The following is a 21,515-nucleotide window of genomic DNA, read 5'->3' as shown; positions in this document are numbered from 1 at the left end:
TGTTTGGTTTTCTGTTCTTGTGATAGTTTGCTAAGAATGATGGTTTCCAGCTGCATCCATGTCCCTACAAAGGACACAAACTCATCCTTTTTTATGGCTGCATAGTATTCCATGGTGTATATGTGCCACATTTTCTTAATCCAATCTGTCACTGATGGACATTTGGGTTGATTCCAAGTCTTTGCTATTGTGAATAGTGCCGCAATGAACATACGTGTGCATGTGTCTTTATAGCAGCATAATTTATAATCCTTTGGGTATATACCCAGTAATGGGATGGCTGGGTCATATGGTACTTCTAGTTCTAGATCCTTGAGGAATCGCCATACTGTTTTCTATAATGGTTGAACTAGTTTACAATGCCACCAACAGTATAAAAGTGTTCCTATTTCTCCACATCCTCTCCAGCACCTGTTGTTTCCTGACTTTTGAATGATTGCCATTCTAACTGGTGTGAGGTGGTATCTCATTGTGGTTTTGATTTGCATTTCTCTGATGGCCAGTGATGATGAGCATTTTTTCATGTGTCTGTTGGCTGTATGAATGTCTTCTTTTGAGAAATGTCTGTTCATATCCTTTGCCCACTTTTTGATGGGGTTGTTTGTTTTTTTCTTGTAAGTTTGTTTGAGTTCTTTGTAGGTTCTGGATATTAGCCCTTTGTCAGATGAGTAGATTGCAAAAATTTTCTCCCATTCTGTAGGTTGCCTGTTCACTCTGATGGTAGTTTCTTTTGCTGTGTAGAAGCTCTTTAGTTTAATGAGATCCCATTTGTCAATTTTGGCTTTTGCTGCTGTTGCTTTTGGTGTTTTAGACATGAAGTCTTTGCCCATGCCTATGTCCTGAATGGTACTACCTAGGTTTTCCTCTAGGATTTTTATGGTATTAGGTCTAACATTTAAGTCTCTAATCCATCTTGAATTAATTTTCCTATAAGGAGTAAGGAAAGGATCCAGTTTCAGCTTTCTACTTATGGCTAGCCAATTTTCCCAGCACCATTTATTAAATAGGGAATCCTTTCCCCATTTCTTGTTTCTATCAGGTTTGTCAAAGATCAGATGGCTGTAGATGTGTGGTATTATTTTTGAGGACTCTGTTCTGTTCCATTGGTCTATATCTCTGTTTTGGTACCAGTACCATGCTGTTTTGGTTACTGTAGCCTTGTAGTATAGTTTGAAGTCAGGTAGCATGATGCCTCCAGCTTTGTTCTTTTGACTTAGGATTGTCTTGGAGATGCGGGCTCTTTTTTGGTTCCATATGAACTTTAAAGCAGTTTTTTCCAATTCTGTGAAGAAAGTAATTGGTAGCTTGATGGGGATGGCATTGAATCTATAAATTACCTTGGGCAGTATGGCTATTTTCACGATATTAATTCTTCCTATCCATGAGCATGGTATGTTCTTCCATTTGTTTGTGTCCTCTTTTATTTCACTGTAGTTGCTCATATTTAAACATTGAGTCATTGCATACACACATCCCCACACACACACACACACACACACACACACACATTTCGATTTCTAGCTTCTTTTGAAACATTGAGAGATCTGGTGACACTGGGTCCACATCTTCACACTCAACTGAATATGAGTAGTGGCTAGACTGTCATGAGAACCTGCCTGCTGGTCCTCATGACATCACATCAGTTATTTACATAACCTTCTAGTACCCTAAAGAAACTTGCAGCCCACTTCTGCAAAATGCCCCAATTTTATGCCCAACTGTATAACTCATTGTCCTGAAAATATGCCCTAATTTTTTTTATCAGATGCAGTCAGTGCCCAGCTTATATACCCAGGGCACCCACCATTCCCTTAACTATGAGTGGCTTTTCATTAAAATCATCTGTGACTTTGCTGAGGAATTCTCTACCCAGGAGTATGACTTTCCCACACAACAGGTAGGCCAGAATACCAGAGAGCTGATGCCCCTAAAGGCAGCGTACAATCAAGGACAAAGGAGGCAAATAGACAAATATTCCAACTCATTCACCAGCAAGTGAACAAGCAGTCTCCCAGAGGTCTTCCCTGGGATCAAGCATCATCTGCCTACAGCAGTAACCTGCTAGTGTAACATACATTATTTTGTATATTAATTATTTATTAATTAATTAATTTATTTTGAGACAGAGTCTCACTGTGTCCCCCAGGCTGGAGTGCAGTGGTGCTATCTCGGCTCACTGCAACCTCCGCCTTCCGGGTTCAAACAATTCTCATGCCTCAGTCTCCCAAGTTGCTGGAATTACAGGTGTGTGTCAACATGTCTGACTAATTTTTGTATTTTTAGTAGAGAGAGGGTTTTGCCATGTTGGCCAGGCTGGTCTCAAACTCCTGACATCAAGCAATCCACCTGCCTTGGACTCCCAAGTGCTGGGATTACAGGCTTGAGCCAATGCGCCCAGCCTCATGTAACGTACATTAAATTGACTTCTTTCCTTCTCCTCTCTCACTTCCTCACTCCTCTACTGAGCTTCTTGGGCTCACCTCTCAAATTAACTATTGTACTCAAATCCTTGTTTCAAGTTTGGCTTCTGGAGGAATGCTGCTATCACACTGGAGCTAAATCAGCAATCACCCTATTCCCTTATAGAATGTCCTCCCGCTTTCCCTTACCCTGCAACCTTCTGTCCACAGTCCCTTCTGTTCCTCTGAGTAGAACCCAGATATTTCTTCAGTCACAAAAGTTTTCCTCATCACTCTCACATGTGGATTTTCTTAAGCATGGAATGCTGATGAGCCCTGCCTAATAATGACACATGCACAACCCAGGAGTGAGGAAAGTAGACCTTTATCAAATGGGACATGAGTAGCCAGTAACTACTTTTCGGCTACGTTTCCCCTCCGGGATGAACTGTTTTGAGAGGTTATTAGAGTTTACATAAGATGATTCTGCGGGATTGCTCATCAGTCACATTCAGTAGCAGCGATTTTGATAACCTATATTATGTGTTGGCTCTTTCTCCCCTGCATAGCAACCCTCGCCCCTTGCTGCTGCTCTCTGGGATTGTGCTCCTTAATATTGTAGTAATACACAAGCCTTTGCTTTAAACTCTGATTTCTGAACCCCTAGGCTAAGACATCTATTATATAATTGACAAAAACAGTTCTTTGAGTGACACAATTATGCGCAATTAATTTTTGCACCTAACATTGTGCCTACCACTGTGTCTTAATATTTAATAATATTAGTTGAATTCTCCCATTAAAAAGTATTCATTTGCTGCACATCAATCAACAAGTGGATAAAGAAACTGTGATATATATATATGTGTGTGTGTGTAGATATATGTATATGTGTGTGTGTGTATATGTATATATGATGGAATACTACTCAGTCATAAAAAGGAATGAATTAATGGCATTCACAGCAACCTGGATGGGATTGGAGACTATTATACTAAGTGAAGTAACTCAGGAATGGAAAACCAAACATCGGATGTTCTCACTCATAGGTAGGAGCTAAGCTATGACGATGCATGGCATAAGAAAGACACATGGACTTTGGGGACTCAAGGGGAAAGGGTGGGAATGGGGTGAGGGATAAAAGACTATAAATTGGGTTCAGTGTATACTGCTCGCAGATCACCACTAAAGAACTTGCTCATGTAACCAAACATCGTCTATTCCCCAAAAACCTATGGGGGAAAAAAGTATTCATTTGCTGGAGCATTGGTGATACTGCATACAATCAGCTGGTGTTCTTATGCCTGAGAGGATATGAAAGCCATAATCTTGGTCTCATGGACAGATAATCCAATAATCTCAACCAATAACCTACTTGTCATGTGTTTGTTCCATGTTAAGAACTATTTTGGGTTTGTGGAAAGAGAAGAAGGGAATTGCAGAAGGGGCAGATTGTCACTAAATAGAGAAAGAAAGTATAGAGTCATTGGATTCCCAGGTACTTGTTCTCCATTATTATATTAACTTTTTTCTTGTGACCATATTTTCTTTTCCAATTTTTCCCGGAACTATACTTTCTTTTGGAGTTCTGTATAAAGTCATTGTAATTCACCTAGAAGGAATGTGGTGGTTAATCTACCATAAAAATGCAAGAACTAGCACTACAGAGTGTAGAAAAATAACATAATTCAAATATCTTATTCTAATCCCTGAAAACAATTGAGTGTGTTTATATTCTTTGTCTTAGACCTCATGATTTCAATACAATTCAAATGTAGTAAAATGCATCATTGATTGGAATGGGCGAGTGTAAACCCCTCTCTGACTTGAACACCAAAAGTGATATCCCCAACTTAATAAGGCCAATATGGGGTATATTGTCACAGAATATGCATGACTGATAATTTTTAGTATCTATATTTATTCATATTATCTTGAAAGTAAACATGAGGTTTCTGGAGCAGAAACAGATTATTATTATAGTAAGAACCACATCGTGGTGGAATGTCAGCAAAAATGGTAGAGTAAGGACCTCTGAAAATTTGCCCCTCCATAAAGGCAATGAAAAAACTGGCAAAAAGATCTGAATAAACTTTTGTAGAACTTTGGAAATTAATCGAAGACTTGCAGAAACTTGGGGAGCATTTAGTAGAGAAAAATGCCTGATTCTCAATAAGGCAAGTGAATTTTGTATCATTTTAACATGTTCTATTCTCATTCCCTGCTCCCAGCTCAGTGGTAGCCCTGAAAAATAACAGCCTGCATGCCTGGTACTGGAGAAAGTAGGATGAAGCTTGAGTTATTTCAAAGTCTCATTTCCAAAGAACAGTTATTATTTGACTCATCTGGTGTTTCTTGGAAGGCCCCACTCAAAAGGCTTGTCTTTATTTGAACTGACTCAAGTTTTCATAGTGCTAAGAAATTTTTCTGGGGTGATTTGTCAAAAACATTTACAGGCTAATACAGGCAGGCACTCACGGCTGCCTGAGGTGATGGGTAACAATTAGGGTAAGCAATAGACAAACCAAAAGCTTAAAAGTAAATGTTGAAGAATGAATTGTCCATATGGGCTTTAAAAAGCCCAACATATTCCTGGGACTTCAGAAGGCCACGTGCATATATTGGGCTATGTATATGCTCATAAGAGACCTGAAAAGGCCCACAGTTCTCACCTCTATCTCACTTTGAGACTCTGCATAAGTAGGATATGGAAACTAAGGCAGAATTATAAACTGCTTGATTGTATGTTGAAGGTATGCCCTAACATGTACACAGAGCCCCCTCAGCAAATACTGAGAGACTTATTAGTCCAGCCATTTAAGAAAATCTCTGTTCAATCATTAGCTGATCAAAAAGCTAATTGAATACAAACTTCAGTGGCAACACATGACAATACAGATTTTACAAATTTATTTAAGAAAAGTCACTGATTTTTCTAAAATAATTTTGTTGTCACAAACAACAACTACAATAAGTTGTGACAATATACAATAAGTTTATATTTTAAACCCTGAGGAGAAGGGAGAATCTGGTTTCTGGAGTTGCTACATTATATTATTTAAATGTTCAGAATGCAACAAAAGTTATGAGACATACAAATAAACAAGAATGTATGACCCATGCACCAAAAAATCAATCAATTGAAACTATGCTTAAGAATTCTAGACATTGGACTTACTAAACAAAGACTTTAAATTAGGTATTTAAAATATGTTCAAAGAGCTAAAGGAAACCATATCAAGGAACCAAAGGAAAACATGAGAAGAATGTCTCAGCAAATACAGAATATTAATCAAGAGACAGAAATTGTAAGAAGAAATTAAATAGAAACTCTAGAGTTGAAAAGCACAATAACCAAAATAAAAAATTCACTTACAGGAACTCAATAGCAGAATTCAGGAGGCAGAAGAAAGAATCAGTGAACTTGAAGATAGGTCTTTTGAGAGTATGCAGTCTGAGGAAGAGAAAGAAAAAATAATTTAAAAAAATGAACAGACCTAAGAGACTTGTGAGACTCTGCATACCAATATATGCTTAATGGGGTCCTAGAATGAGAAAAGAGAGAAAAAGGAGCAGAAAAGTATTTGAAGAAATAATGGCTGAAAATTTTCCAAATTTGATGAAAAACATTCATCTATACATCCAAGAAGTTCAACAAATTTTAAGTAGAATAAACTTGTAGATATCCACACCTGTGTACATCATAGTCAAACTGTTGAAAGTCAAAGACTAAGAGGGGATCTTGAAAGAGGCAAAAGAGAAGAGACTTATCACATATGTTATAGTTTGAATGTGTCCCTCACCCTCAATGTGAGAATATTAGAAGATGGGGCCATTGGGAGGTAGTACGGTTTAGATGAGGTCATGAGAGTGGAGACCCCATGACAGGATTAGTGCTGTTATGAGAAGAGAAAGAGACACTGGAGCTTCTGCTATCCACCATGTGAGAATACAGCAGGAAGCTAGCCACCTGCAAGCCAAAAAAAAAAAAAAAAGCCCTCACCAAACTCTGGTCATGCTGGCACTCTGATCTCAGACTTCTCAGCTTCCAGAACTGTGAGAAATAGATGTATTCTGTTTAAGCCACTCAGTCAGTGGTATTGTGTTTTAGTGGCCTGACCTAAGACAATGTGCAGGAATCTTTGATGAGATTAGCAGTGACTTTCTTACCAAAGACCAGCGAGGACAGAAGGCAAGACGATAATATTGAAAAGTGCTGAAAGAGGAAAGAAAGAAGAAAAAGAAAGAAAGAAAGAAGGAAAGAAAGAAACTGTCAATCAAGAATTTTATCTTCTGCAAACTATCCTTCAAACATAAAAAAAATTAAGATATTCTCAGATAAAAACTGAGAGAGGTAGTTTCTAGCAGACTTGCTCTACAAGAAATCTAAAAATAGTCATTCAAGATAAAATAAAAAAAACCCTTCACATAACTCAAGTCCACCTGAGACAATAAAGAGCACCAGTAAAGGTAACTACAGAGGTAAATGTAAAAGACAGAATAAAAGTATATTTTGCATATAACTCATTTTCCTCTATCTGATTGAAAAGACAACTACATAATGCAATAATTATAAATTTATGTTGATGGACACACAATGTGTGAAAACGCAATCTGTAACAATAACAGCATAAAGGAGGAGGGGGACATAGAGATAGAAGCAAATTTCTTGCATACTATTGAAACTGAGTGTTTGGGCAAGATTGCTATAAATTAAGATATTAATGCTATTTCATAGGCAACCACAATAAAACAACTAAAGTATATGTAGTAAAAGAAACAACAATTCCAGCACTTTGGGAGGCCGAGGTGGGGCAGATCACTTGAGGCCTGGAGTTTGAGACCAGCCTGAGCAACATGGTGAAACCCCAACTCTACAAAAAATACAAAAAAATTAGCTGGCTGTGGTGGCATGTACCTGTATTCCCAGCTACTCAGGAGACTGAGGTGGGAGGATCAACTGAGATCAGGAGTTTGAGGCTGCAGTGAGCTGTGATTGTGCCACTGCACTCCAGCTTGGGTGACAGAGCAAGATCCTATCTCAGGAAAAAAAAAAAAAAAAAAAAAACAAACAAAAACAGAAAAGAAAAAGGAAATCATAAGTGAGCTAAAATGGTACACCACAAGAAAACGTCTATTTAACACAAAAGAAAGCAGTAATGAAGAGAGGAACAAAGACATAAGACATATAGAAAACAAATAGCAAAATGGCAGGCATAAATCCTACTTTAACAGTAATTACATTAAATGTAAATGGGTTAAACTTACCAATTAAAAGTCAGAAATAAATGAATTTTAAGAAAAATACATCTTTTATGCTGCCAGATTCAAAGACACAAATAGGTTAAAAGTAAAAAGATGATAAAAGACAAATCATACAAACAGTAATCAAAAGAGACAAGTGGCTATACTAATACCAGACAAAATTGACTTTAAAATAAAAATTGTTACTAGAGACAAACAGAGGTCAATCTACTAAGAAGATCTAATTATTACAAATATGTGTGCATCAAGCAACAGAGTCCCAAAATACATGAAGCAAAAACTGACACACTGGAGAAGAGAAATAGACAGTTCAACCATAATAGTTGAAGACTTCAGAGCCCTATTTTCTTATTTATTTATTTTGCAGAAACTCACTGCCCAGAGCTGACAGTACCCTACTTTCAATAATGGTTTATCCAAAGTAGAAAGATCAACAAAAATTAGAAGATCTGAACAACACTATAAAGCAACTAGACCAGACATCTGTAGAACACTCTACCCAGCAATGGCATAATACACATTATTCTTTTTTAAAAATTATTATTATTCTACTTTAAGTTCTAGGTTACATGTGCAGAATGTGCAGTTTTGTTACATAGGCATACACATGCCTTGGTGGTTTGCTGCACCCATCCACCCATCACCTACATTAGGTATTTTTCCTAATGTTATCCCTCCCCTAGGCTCTGACCCCACCACAGGCCCCAGTGTGTGATGTTTCCTCCCTGCGTCCATGTGTTCTCATCGTTCAACTCCCACTTATGAGTGAGAACATGCGGTGTTTGGTTTTCTGATCTTGTGATAACTTGCTGAGAATGATGGTTTCCAGTTTCATCCATGTTCCTACGAAGGACATGAACTCATCCTTTTTTATGGCTGCATAATATTCCATGGTGTATATGTGCCACATTATCTTAATACAGTCTATCATTGATGGACGTTTCTGTTGGTTCCAAGTCTTTGCTATTGTGAATAGTGCCACAATAAACATACGTGTGCATGTATCTTTATCACAGAATGATTTATAATCCTTAGGGTATATGCCCAGTAATGGGATTGCTGGATCAAATGATATTTCTAGTTCTAGATCCTTGAGGAATCACCACACTGTCTTCCACAATGGTTGAACTAATTTACACTCCCACCAACAGTGTAAAAGCGTTCCTATTTTTCTACAACCTCTCCAGCATCTGTTGTTTCCTGACTTTTTAATGATAGCCATTCTAACTGGTGTGAGATGGTATCTCATCGTGGTTTTGGTTTGCATTTCTCTAATGACCAGTGATGATGGGTATTTTTTTCATATGTCTATTGGTTGCATAAATATCTTCTTTTGAGAAGTGTCTGTTCATATCCTTTGCTCATTTTTGATAGGGTTGTTTGTTTTTTTTCCTCGTAAATTTGTTTAACTTCTTTGTAGATTCTGGATATTAGCCATTTGTCAGATGAGTAGATTGCAAAAATATTCTCCCATTCTGTAGGTTGCCTGTTCGCTCTGATGGTAATTTCTTTTGCTGTGCAGAAGCTCTTTAGTTTAATTAGATCCCATTTGTCAATTTTGGCTTTTGTTGCCATTGGTTTTGGTGTTTTAGACATGAAGTCTTTGCCCATGCCTATGTCCTGAATGGTATTGTCCGGGTTTTCTTCTAGGACTTTTATGGTCCTAGGTCTTACGTTTAGGTCTTTGATCCATCTTGAGTTGATTTTTGTATAAGGTGTAAGGAAGGGGTCCAGTTTCAGTTTTCTGCATATGGCTAGCCAGTTTTCCCAACACCATTTGTTAAATAGGGAATCTTTTCCCCATTGCCTTTGTGTGTCAGATTTTCAAAGATCAGACGGTTGTAGCTGTGTGGTGTTATTTCTGAGGCCTCCATTCTGTTCCATTGGTCTATATGTCTGTTTTTGTACCAGTACCATGCTGTTTTGGTTACTGTGGCCTTGTAGTATAGTTTGAAGTCAGATAGTGTGATGCTTCCAGCTTTGTTCTTCTTGCCCAGGATTGTCTTGGCTATGTGGGCTCTTTTTTGGTTCCATATGAAGTTTAAAGAAGTTTTTTCCAATTCTGTGAAGAAGTCATTGGTAGCTTGATGGGGATAGCATTGAATATATAAATTACTTTGGGCAGTGTGGCCATTTTCACAATATCGATTCTTTCTATCCATAAGCATGGAATGTTTTTCCATTTGTTTGTGTCCTCTGTTATTTCTTTGAGCAGTGCTTTTTAGTTCTCCTTGAAGAGGTCCTTCACATCCCTTGGAGGTTTTATTCCTAGGTATTTTATTCTCTTAGCAGCAATTATGAATGGGAGTTCACTCATGATTTGGCTCTCTGTTTGTCTGTTCTTGGTATATAGGAATGCTTGTGATGCACATTGATTTTGTATCCTGAGACTTTGCTGAAGTTGCTTATGAGCTTAAGGAGATTTTGGGCTGAGATGATGGGGTTTTCTAAAAATACAATAATGTCCTCTGCAAACAGAGACAATTTGACTTTCTCTGTTCCTATTTGAATACCCTTTATTGCTTTCTCTTGCCTGATTGCCTTGGTCAGAATTTCCAATACCATGTTGAATAGGAGTGGTGAGAGAGGGCATCCTTTCCTTGTGCTGGTTTTCAAAGGGAATGCTTCCAGTTTTTGCCCATTTGGTATGATACTGACTGTGGGTTTGTCATAAATAGCTCTTATTGTTTTGAGATATGTTCCATCAATACCCAGTTTATTGAGACTTTTTAGCATGAAGTGGTGTTGAATTTTATCAAAGGCCTTTTCTGCATCTATTGAGAGGACCACGTGGTTTTTGTCATTGGTTCTGTTTTTTGTGATGGATCACATTTATTGATTTGTGTATGTTGAAGCAGCCTTGCATCCCAGGTGTGAAGCCAACTTGATCGTGGTGGATAAGCTTTTTGATGTGCTGCTGGATTTGGTTTGCCAGTATTTTATTGAGGATTTTCACATTGATGTGCATCAGGGATATTGGCCTGAAATTTTCTTTTTTGTTGTGTCTCTGCCAGGTTTAGGTATCAGAATGATGCTGGCCTCATAAAATGAGTTAGGGAGGATTCCCTCCTTTTCTATTGTTTGGAATAGTTTCATAAAGAATGGTACCAGCTCCTCTTTGTAACTCTGTTAGAATTTGGCTGTGAATCCATCTGGTCCTGAACTTTTTTGGTTGGTAGGCTATTAATTATTGCCTCAATTTTGGAACTTGTTATTGGTTTATTCAGGGATTCAACTTTTTCCTGGCTTAGACTTGGGAGGGTGTATATGTCCAGGAATTTATCCATTTATTCTAGGTTTTCTAGTTTATTTGTAGAGGTGTTTATAGTATTCTCTAATGGTAGTTTGTATTTCTGTCGGATTGGTGGTGATATCTCCTTTATCATTTTTTATCACGTCTATTTGATTCTTCTCTCTTTTCTTCTTAATAAAGACTAATAAGTCTGGCTAGTGGCCTACCTATTTTGTTGATTTTTTCAAAAAGCCAGCTCCTGGGTTCATTGAGTTTTTGAAGGTTTTTTCGTGTCTCTATCTCCTTCTTGTCTGCTCTGATCTTAGTTATTTCATGTCTTCTACTAGCTTTTGAATTTGTTTGTGGTTGCTTCTCTAGTTCTTTTAATTTTGATGTTAGGGTGTCAATTTTAGATCTTTCCTGCTTTCTCTTGTGGGCATTTAGTGCTATAAATTTCCCTCTACACACTGCTTTAAATGTTTCCCAGAGATTTTGGTACATTATGTCTTTGTTCTTGTTGGTTACTTTTGTCTTCATTTTGTTATTTACCCAGTAGTCATTCAGTAGCAGGTTGTTCAGTTTTCATGTATTTGTGTGGTTTTGAGTGAGTTTCTTAATCCTGAGTTCTAATTTGATTGCACTGTGGTCTAAGAGACTGTTTGTTATGATTTCCATTCTTTTGCATTTACTGAGGAGTGTTTTACTTCCAATTATGTGGTCAATTTTAGAATAAGTGGGATGAGGTGCGGAGAAGAAGGTATATTCTGTTGATTTGGGGTGGAGCATTCTGTAGAGGTCTATTAGGTCCTATTGGTCCAGAGTTGAGTTCAAGTCTTGAATATCCTTGTTAATTTTCTGTCTGTTGATCTGTCTAATATTGACAGTGGGGTGTTAAAGTCTCCCACTATTATTGTGTGTGAGTCTTAGTCTCTTTGTAGGTCTCTAAGAACTTGTTTTATGAATCTGGGTGCTCCTGTATTGGGTGCATATATATTTAGGATAGTTAGTCCTTCTTACTGCATTGTTCCCTTTACCATTATGTAATGCCCTTCTTTGTCTCTTTTGATTTTTGTTGCTTTAAGGTCTGTTTTTATCAGAGATTAGGATTGCAACTCCTGTTTTTTCTTTCTTTCTTTCCATTTGCTTGGTAAATATCCTCCATCCATTTATTTTGAGCCTATGTGTGTCTTTGCATGTGAGAAGGGTCACCTGAATACAGCACACTGCTGGGTCTTGACTCTATTTGCCAGTCTGTGTCTTTTAATTAGGGCATTTAGCCTGTTTACATTTAAGGTTAACATTGTTATGTGTGAATTTGATCCTGTCATTATGATGCTAGCTGGTTGTTTTGCCACTAGTTAATGCAGTTTCTTCATAGTGTTGATGTTCTTTACAATTTGGTATGTTTTTGCAGTGGCTGGTACCAGTTGTTCCTTTCCATGTTTAGTGTTTCCTTCAGGAGCTCTTGTGAGGCAGGTCTGGTGGTGACAAAATCACTCAGCATTTGCTGTCTGTACAGAATTTTATTCCTCCTTCACTTATGAGGCTCAATTTGGCTAGATATGAAATTCTGGGTTGAAAATTCTTTTTTTAAAGAACATTGAACACTGGCCCCCATTCTCTTCTGGCTTGTAGGCTTTCTGCAGAGAGATCCACTGTTAGTTTGATGGGCTTCCCTTTGTGGGTAAGCCAACCTTTCTCTCTGGCTGCCCTTAACATTTTTTTGCTTCATTTCAACCTTGGTGAATATGACAATTATGTATCTTGGGGTTGCTCTTCTCGGGGAGTATCTTTGTGGTGTTCTCTGTAGTTCCTGAATTTGAATGTTGGCTTGCCTTGCTAGGTTGGGGAAGTTCTGGATAATATCCTCAAGAGTGTTTTCTAACTTGGATACATTCTTCCTGTCACTTTCAGAAACACCAATCAAACATAGATTTGGTCTTTTCACATAGTCCCATATTTCTTGGAGGCTTTGTTTGTTTCTTTTCACTCTGTTTTCTCTAATATTGTCTTTATTTATTTATTTCATTAACTTGATCTTCAAGCACTGATATCCTTTCTTCCACTCTTAGATTGCGGCTGTGCTGGCAGTGAAAATTTCAAGTCAGTGGGTCTTAGTTTCCTGGGCTCCATGGGGGTGGAGCCTGCCAAGCCAGACCACTTGGCTCCCTGGCTTCAGCCCCTCCTGTTCAGGGGAGTGAACGGTTTTGTCTTGCTGGCATTCCAGGCACCACTGGGGTATGGAAAAAGAAAAAATGGGCTCTTGCAGTTAGTTCGGCCAACTGGCCACCCAGTTTTGTGCTTGAAACCCAGGGCCCTGGTGGGGTAGACACTGGAGGGAATCTCCAGGTTTGCAGGTTGTGAAGACTGTGGGACAAGCACAGTATCTGTGCTAGAGTTCTTCAGGCTCAGACCCTCATGGCTTCCCTTGGGTAGGGGAGAAAATTCCCTGACCCCGGTGCTTCTCAGTTGAGGTGCTGCCCCACCCTACTTCAGCTCGCCCTCCGTGGGCTGCACCCACCGTCCAACCAGTCCCGATGCGATGAACCAGGTACCTCAGTTGGAAATACGGAAATCACCCGCCTTCTGCGTCCATCTCACTGGGAGCCACAGACCAGAGCTGTTCCTATTTGGCCATCTTGAATCCTCCAACCTACCTATTATTCTAAGTGCACATGGAAAATTACCCAGAATAGAACATCTTTTACAACATAAAATCATCTCAGTAATTTAAAAAGAATCCAAATCATACAAAGTCTGTTTTCTGATGACAATAGAATGGAATTAGAAATCAATAAAATAAAATATTCTGGGAAACTTATAAATGTGTGGAAATTAAAAGTGGTTTTGCATTACCAGTTGGCCAAAGAAGAAATGAAAAGAGTAATTTGAAAATTATTTGAGATGAATGAAAATAAAAACACAAAACACCAAAATTTATGGAATTCAGCAAAAAATAGTGCTCAGAAGGAAATTTATACTTGTAAATACCTACATTTAAAAGAAGAAAAATCTTGAGTCAATAATGTAAACTATTACTGTAAAAAACCAAAACTAGGGGACATTACTGAAATACAAAGAATTATAAGAGAATACTAATAACAAGTGTATGCCAACAAATTAGATAACCTAGGTAAAATGAACAAATTCCTATAAAGACACAAACTACCAACATTGACTGAAGAAGACATGGAAAATCTAAATAGGCCTATAACAAGTAAAGAGATTGTGTTATTAATTTTTTTTAACTCACAAATTAAAGTTCAGGACCAGATGACTTTACTGGTGAATTCTACCACACATTTAAACAAGCATTAACACCAATCCTTCCCAAACTTTTCCCAAAAAATGGAAGAGGAGGGAATTCTTCCCAATTAATTTGATGAGGTCAGATTACCATGATTTCAAAATCAGATAAGGACATCACAAAAAAGGAAACTACCTGCCAATATTACCAATTAATACAAATGCAAAAATCCTCTACAACATACCAGCAAGCTGAATCTAGTAATATATAAAAAGAATCATACACCACAACCAAGTGAAATTTATCCCAGGAAAACAAGATTGGCTTGCCATATGAAAATCAATCAGTGTAATACACTATATTAATAGAAAAAAGTGAAAGAAAACCACGATAATCTCAATAGATACAGAAAAATACTCCAACAAAATTTAACACCATTTTATCATTTTAAAAAAATTACTCAGCAAACTGGAAAAGAAGAGAATTTGCTCAATTTGATAAAGGGCACCTATGAAAAACCCACAGCTAATACACTTAAGGGTGAAAGACTTAAAGCTTTCCCCTATGATCAGAAAGAAGAAGATGTTTGCTCTTACCACTTCTGTTTAACATCATGCTAGAGGTTCTAGTCAACACAATTTGCTCTCACCACTTCTGTTCAATATTATACTAAAGATTCTAGCCAGTCTGATTGGTAAGAAAAGAAACAAGATGCATTCAGATTGGAAGAGAAGGAATAAAATCAATTTAAGAGAAATAAAAACAATCTTTATTTGAAGATGACACGGTCTTACAGATTTAAAGAAAACCCTAAATAATTCACCAAAAAACTGAGCCAATAACTGAGTTCATTCAGCAAGTTTTCAGGATTTAAAATAGATGTACAAAAATGGGTGTATTTTTGTACAGCCAATGATGTACAACTCAAGAAGGAAATTATGAAAACAATTCCAGTTGCAATAATATCGAAAATAATAAAATACTTAGAAATAAATTTAACCAAGGAAGAGCAAGACTTACGTACACCAGAAACTAGAAAACATTGCTGAAAGAAATTAAAAACCTAAATAAACAGAAAGACATCTCATGTTCATGGATTGCAATACTTAGTATAGTTAAGATGACAATACTTCCCAAATTGACTTACAGATTCAATATAATCCCTATCAAAATCCCTGTGCATATACAAAAAGAGGCTTTTTGTACCACAGACGAGGAACTCCCAAATTATGAGTCTGTCAGTTTCTGTAGGAGCATGACGGCTGTCCTTCCCTCCTTCTTTCTGAGAGAAAGAGAAAAATCTGTGCTCCCTAGTCATTTACAGTCTTTTGAATGTAAATAAATTCTTATAGGAAGAGAAAGGGGAAAGTTCCTACCCTGGAATGTAAATATTTGGCTCCTGGAGATATAAATTTTATTTGTCCTGTTAATGGGAACAGATGGCTTCAGATCTAACACCCTTTAACTTCTAAGGTTTTTCCTCTAAACCAGATTTTAGTTTCCTTTGCTTGGAAAGCCTTATCTATGCATAAAGATGAAAATATACTCTGTACAGTCCTACGGTTTTTCTGACCTGGTTTAGCAGTCCTGACATAGCCTTGGCTTACTGGGCCAGATGATGGCCATTACAAGAATGCTTCAGGATATACAATAATTAAATAGCTTTACACCTTGATTTGTCCAGGACAGTACCAGTTTACACCTGCTAGAGCTCAATTAATGCTTGTTAATTATTTTAGTGCTTTATTTCTCTCTCAAAAGTGTTCCAGTGTGATGAGTAGTCAACCAACACAACATTCTAATGGCATCTGTTCATATGCATAAGGTTAAAGGAATGAAGGAGGGAAGGTTATGGAGCCTGGGCCCTGGCTAAACAATAGTCAGCTAGAGTGAGTCATATTTTCATAGACCCTGAAGTTTCATTTATACAGCCAATATTTCAAACTTGATCCCATACTTTGATTACAATTAAAAAAATGAACCGCTTATCGTTGCCATTTGGTATTGAATAAGTCATCTGGTAGGGAAGGTCTAAACTTCAGAAAATTATAGGGTAAGGTAGACAACTTCAGCCAAAGAGAATATCAAAGTAAATAGCATGAAATAGAGAAAAAAATGAATCAGCACTGAATCATAGGTGAAAAAAAAGTGCCCTTGGTCCATTTCAGGGATATAAAACAGGAGAAAAAAGAAGGAAATGGTCCCAGAAGTGTTTGACATTTGGGAAAGCCCAAAAGCCAGTGGATGCTGACTGTGATTTGTGTTTTTCCTCAGGAAACACTTTGATATTAATGATGTGTCTGAGATAGTATTAGATTCTTTGTATTATCTGAGCTAAGCTCTGCTACTGTTGCATCTGAAGGGGGAACAAACCTTTTGCTGTTCAGCAGTTGAATGGTGAGACACTGAGGAGCTTATCCCAGAGGCTTTTTTATCCATGGATTTCCTTCATAAACCCATGAAAGGGCTTACTGGTGGCAACATCTTTCTGAGGGTCTCATCAATCTCATTTACCACTTGGTTTCTCAAGCAGTTTACCTAGACTTTTGCTGTAGATTGATCGCATTTAGTTGTCTATTTATACTATCTTATCACCTTGCAGAGCAGGAGGTGAATGAGCACAGTTTGTTAAAATGAAATGGAAGTGGTAAAATAATTTTTGTGCCTTTATTTCCAGAGAGCTAGAATAATCTCCCTAGACTTTTAATTTAGGTATACCTACCCCACCACCTGACTCCCTTAGCAATCAGTCCATGGCTAGAAGATGGTGGCCTGCATGTGGCAGCAAGGGGAGAGCTGGAGAAGAGCTGTAAAGAAAGGGAGTGCCCAGCTGTTAACTCCCTGCTCCTTGATGTTAGGCATTTCTTTAGACATCCTTTGTGCAATAATAGGACAATGGAGAACTCTGACTCCTCATTTTAGACTCTCCATTCACTGCCTTTGTCTTTGATTCAACTACACATCTGAATGAAGTCTAGGGGTGGCAGGTGGTATGCCCCAATAGAAAGCCATCTAACCTTTTCAATATCAAAAAGATGGAAAATAAGTCATGAAGTTGCTGCATGGAGGGAAGCTGCTCAATCAGGATTCCTGGTGGTGAATTGCTGAGAGAGCCAAAAGAAAATTTATTTGCATTATTTGTTATAATGAGGAACCTCCTCTACCAATACACCCTGTTTGGCGTCTTCATTCTGTAGACAGATTTTTTGGATGTGGTTAATGAAAATGGTTGCCACTAGCTCCAGGTTGATCTGCTTCCAAGGGAGAGAACTGCCTTCTCTCTGTCCACATGTCAGTGTCAAAACAGCTCTAATTATTATTGTCCTATGGCCCTATTCTTGGACCAATTATGGTGTTTAAAATGATGAAATGGTGTAACTTAGTGGTTATGAGCAGAAACTCTGAAGCAAGACTACTTAGATTAGAATCCAGGCACCATTATTTTCTACCTGGAATACTATGGACGCCACTTAAATTCTCTATGCTTCAGTTTCTCCATCTATTAAATAGCAATAATAATAGGACATCTGGTATTATTATGAGGTGCAGATGAGTTAATACGTACAGAGTTAACGTATTAACAAATGCATTAATATGTACAGAGTTTAGCACAGTGACTGGTTCACAGGAGAGCAACCACTTGTATAACATTGCTCCAGCTGGGACATCTGTCTACTCCTGTGGCTGAATGTGTATATGCTGAGAGATGTAATAGAAAGAAATACCAGGAGTAAAAGTGTTTTGCTGTTCACAAATTACTTTTTACATCTATTTTCCCATTTGATTCTTGCCCCAGTCCTACAGGAGGTCGCATTATTTTCTCCATTTACAGATGGGGAAACAGAGGCAAAACTACCCCTAGATCACACAACTAGTGAAGAGCAGTGAAAAAAACTTGAACTCAGGATTTTAGAACTTTCCAGGATTCCCTGAGTTGTGTAGAATTGTCAGAGAGGTGGCCTGAGCTGCTGGATAATGCAGCCCTTTCCAATCTATGATTTGAAGTAGTTCTCAGGAAATGACTTACTAGGTGCTATGAAGCATCATTCTCTGCACCCCAGGGATGTGGCATTCAAGGACACACAGGACCATGCTTTGCTTCTCTCTGTTTAGGCACTCAGTGTTTGGGGGCAGTCATGGTGTTTCACCTCTGGGGATATCACCTGGTTCTCAAAAGTCTATCTGAAGAGTTTCATTAACTGAGTAGTAGAAACAGGTTAGAAAAACAAAATGAACTGGGTATAGAATACAATCCGTAATTCAAACATGATTTGGGCTCTTTGTTGTTGTTGTTGTTAAAGAATCTAAAGGCAGCTTATTAATGCCAATCAATTTACATGTAGTCCAGGGAGTCTTTATACTATGCCAAAGTAACTTGAAGCTAGAGGCAAGAATTTGGACTTTAGTATCTGACACAAGTTTCTCTTTTTGTTTTTGTTTTTTGACTTTGGCCTTTTGAGCATCACACTGATTTTCCTTCAGGACATATAAAGGCAAATAGACCAAAACAAACAAAATAATAGTCACTGAGATTGGGCCTTAAATTTAGAGATGAGGAAAGGGGAACATTTACTTGCAATTTCTTAGAACTGCGTGACAATGTAGAATATGGTAGGTGTGGTGGAACTTCCAAATATGGCGGCCATTGCTTTCTTCTCTCTCTTTATGTGTGTGATGCTCCATCTATCAAGAGATGGAATCCATTTCCTTTTCTCTCGAATCTGGGCTGGCCTTGTGAGTTACTTTGACCAATACAATTGGCAGAAATGACAGCCAGTTCTAAACCTAGCTTTAAAAAGTTGCACAGTTTTTCTTTCCTCTGGGAAGCCAGACTCCAGCTCTATAGAAGCACAGGTTAGATCACTGTAGGAGGAGTGACTATATGGAAAGCAAGAGTCCACATGGAGGGACCAGACATGGGAGTGAAGTCTTCCTAAACCCTCTAGCCCAGCCCATGTGCAGCAGAGGGCAGCTGAGTCAGTGACTCCAGCCAATGCCTTGCAGAACTGAATTGCTCAATCAAGTCTTAACTCAAAACCGGACCTGCAGACTTGTGAGAAAGAATACATCATTATTGGCCGGGCGCGGTGGCTCACGCCTGTAATCTCAGCACTTTGGGAGGCCAAGGCGGGCGAATCACGAAGTCAGCAGATTGAGACCATCCTGGCTAACACGGTGAAACCCTGTCTTTACTAAAAATACAAAAAATTAGCTGGGCATTGTGGCAGGCGCCTGTAATCCCAGCTACTCGGGAGGCTGAGGCAGGAGAATGGCCTGAACCCGGGAGGTGGAGCTTGCAGTGAGCCGAGATCGCGCCACTGCACTCCAGCCTGGGGGACAGAGCGAGACTCCGTCTCAAAATAAATAAATAAACAAATAAATAAATAAATAAACATCATTATTGTTTTAACTAGTGAGTTTTTGGGTGGTTTGTTACAGAGCAAGAGATCTTTCTGCAACATGGGGTATGCCCCAGTAGCCTCTGAAGAGAAGCCAATCTGCTCCATATTCTTGATATATCCCCAGAATAATGACAACAGTGCAAAGCTAACCAAAGCAAATAGAAATTTCAGAAGGGCTGTGGTACTAGTAATACCTCCAAGGAGGGAGCCCTTAGGAGCACACCTCCTTTCCGTTTTTCTCTTCTGAAATAGCATCCTCTGATGATGGCATTTGCTGACTCCATTCAAGCGAATCCCAAATCTTCATTCAATGCAATTAAAAAATAGTTACGGAGTCCCTTCTTTGTGCCAGGTACTCTCCTAGGAGCTGGAGGCAGAACCCTGGACTCGAGAGACAGGACCTGCTCAAATGGATCTGAGACTCTAGGGGGAAGCCAGAGAATAAATTATAAATATGGTGAGTGTCATAAAAAGGGAAGTACAGGGAGCAAAAAATGGGAAGTTTTCTCTGAGGTAGTAGACTTTAGGTTGAGGCTGGATGAGGACTAGAGCTTAGCCAGGTGAGAAGGCCTGTGAAGGGAGAGGGGGTCAGGGAGAGGCAGTGGGAAGAGCCGCAGATCTCCACTCAGGCCTGAGGCAGTGGCGCCCAGCTCTGCAGAGCTGAGGTAAGATGGCGTCACATAGTCTCCCAGAGGCTAGGTGCGCTGTGCAGCCATTTCCAGGCACTCCTTGTTTTCTCTCTCCTTCCAGAATCTGGGCCTATTCAGGAGCTTGAAATGGCTGTGTGGTTGTTCCCTTTCTTTCTAGTCCAATTCTCTTTCCCTTCCAAGTCTAGATTCTGCTCTGATTCTCGGGGCTCCTCAGGGTACTTGATGTTCCCATTCAGTCAGGGTCCCGTGGGCTTTGTAAGCAGGGATCCTGTGACCAGGCTTTTCTTTGGTCCTGGGTATGTGGTTTTTACAGTTCCCCTGAGTTCAAGTCTCCTTTTTGAATCAGCGCACACGGAGGACTCATTCTTATTCTCCATCTCTCTCTCATTCTCTTGCAAACACACACACACACACACACACACGTGTCAACAATATCTTTTAAGTCGAAAGCTCATGGAGGAACAAAGAGCACCATGCCCTGCACTTTCTTTTTCTTTTTCAGCCACTAGAGACCTCCTCTAGAAATGTTCAGGCTCTCTGAGATATTTTTAAGTTATCAAACATGGACCCTACCACTTAGCTAAGATTATAAATCCGTAAGTCATATGCCTTATCCGAGATTCAATTTCATCATGAATAAACTGAAAAAAATATGCCTGTCCCTTTAAAGAGTTGTTGTAAAAAATAAGTTGATTTATATTCATGAAAATACTATTCAAATACTTATCTTATTTTTCTTTCTGGTCAGAGAATCTAAAGTAGCCTGTGTCTCACACAAGCATGAATCATGATATTGAAAAGGTTAAAACAACAACTGCAACAAGATACAGCAGCCAGATGGAGGCTGATGTCCATGAAAAGCAGCTTCAGCCGTAGCCAATTATTTTAACTTAGAAAGGAAACACACAGAGGCTGGGGCCACTGGACAAGGTACTTGGTTGGTGGTCAGAATAGCACTACAGACAGTGGAAACTTAATGAAGACTTTCTGCTTCTGTGGATGCAGACAATGGCAGTGAAGAGGATGATCATCATCAAAGGTCATCTCACATTTGAAGGTCAGTGCACGAAAGGGCTGTTGAGGAATGCAAGGATTCAGCCATTTTCCTGATGAAGCTCTTGGGAGGTCTTTTCATGTCTAGATTCACTGAGGAGTGGACAATTATTTTCCACCCATCTGGCTCTAGTCTTTGGCTTTCCAATTTACTGCCTGACTACAGAGCCAATCAGCAGATATTTGCAATGGAATCTCGCGAGTTGGCTGAACACTGAGTCTGAAGCTGTATTTGGAGTGCCACAGGCAATTAACCACACATCTCTC

The sequence above is a fragment of the Papio anubis genome, chromosome 5 (genome assembly GCF_008728515.1).
Source record: "Papio anubis isolate 15944 chromosome 5, Panubis1.0, whole genome shotgun sequence".
NCBI lineage: Eukaryota > Metazoa > Chordata > Mammalia > Primates > Cercopithecidae > Papio > Papio anubis.
The sequence above is the reverse complement of the archived record's forward strand: the minus strand, read 5'-3'. Positions refer to the sequence as shown.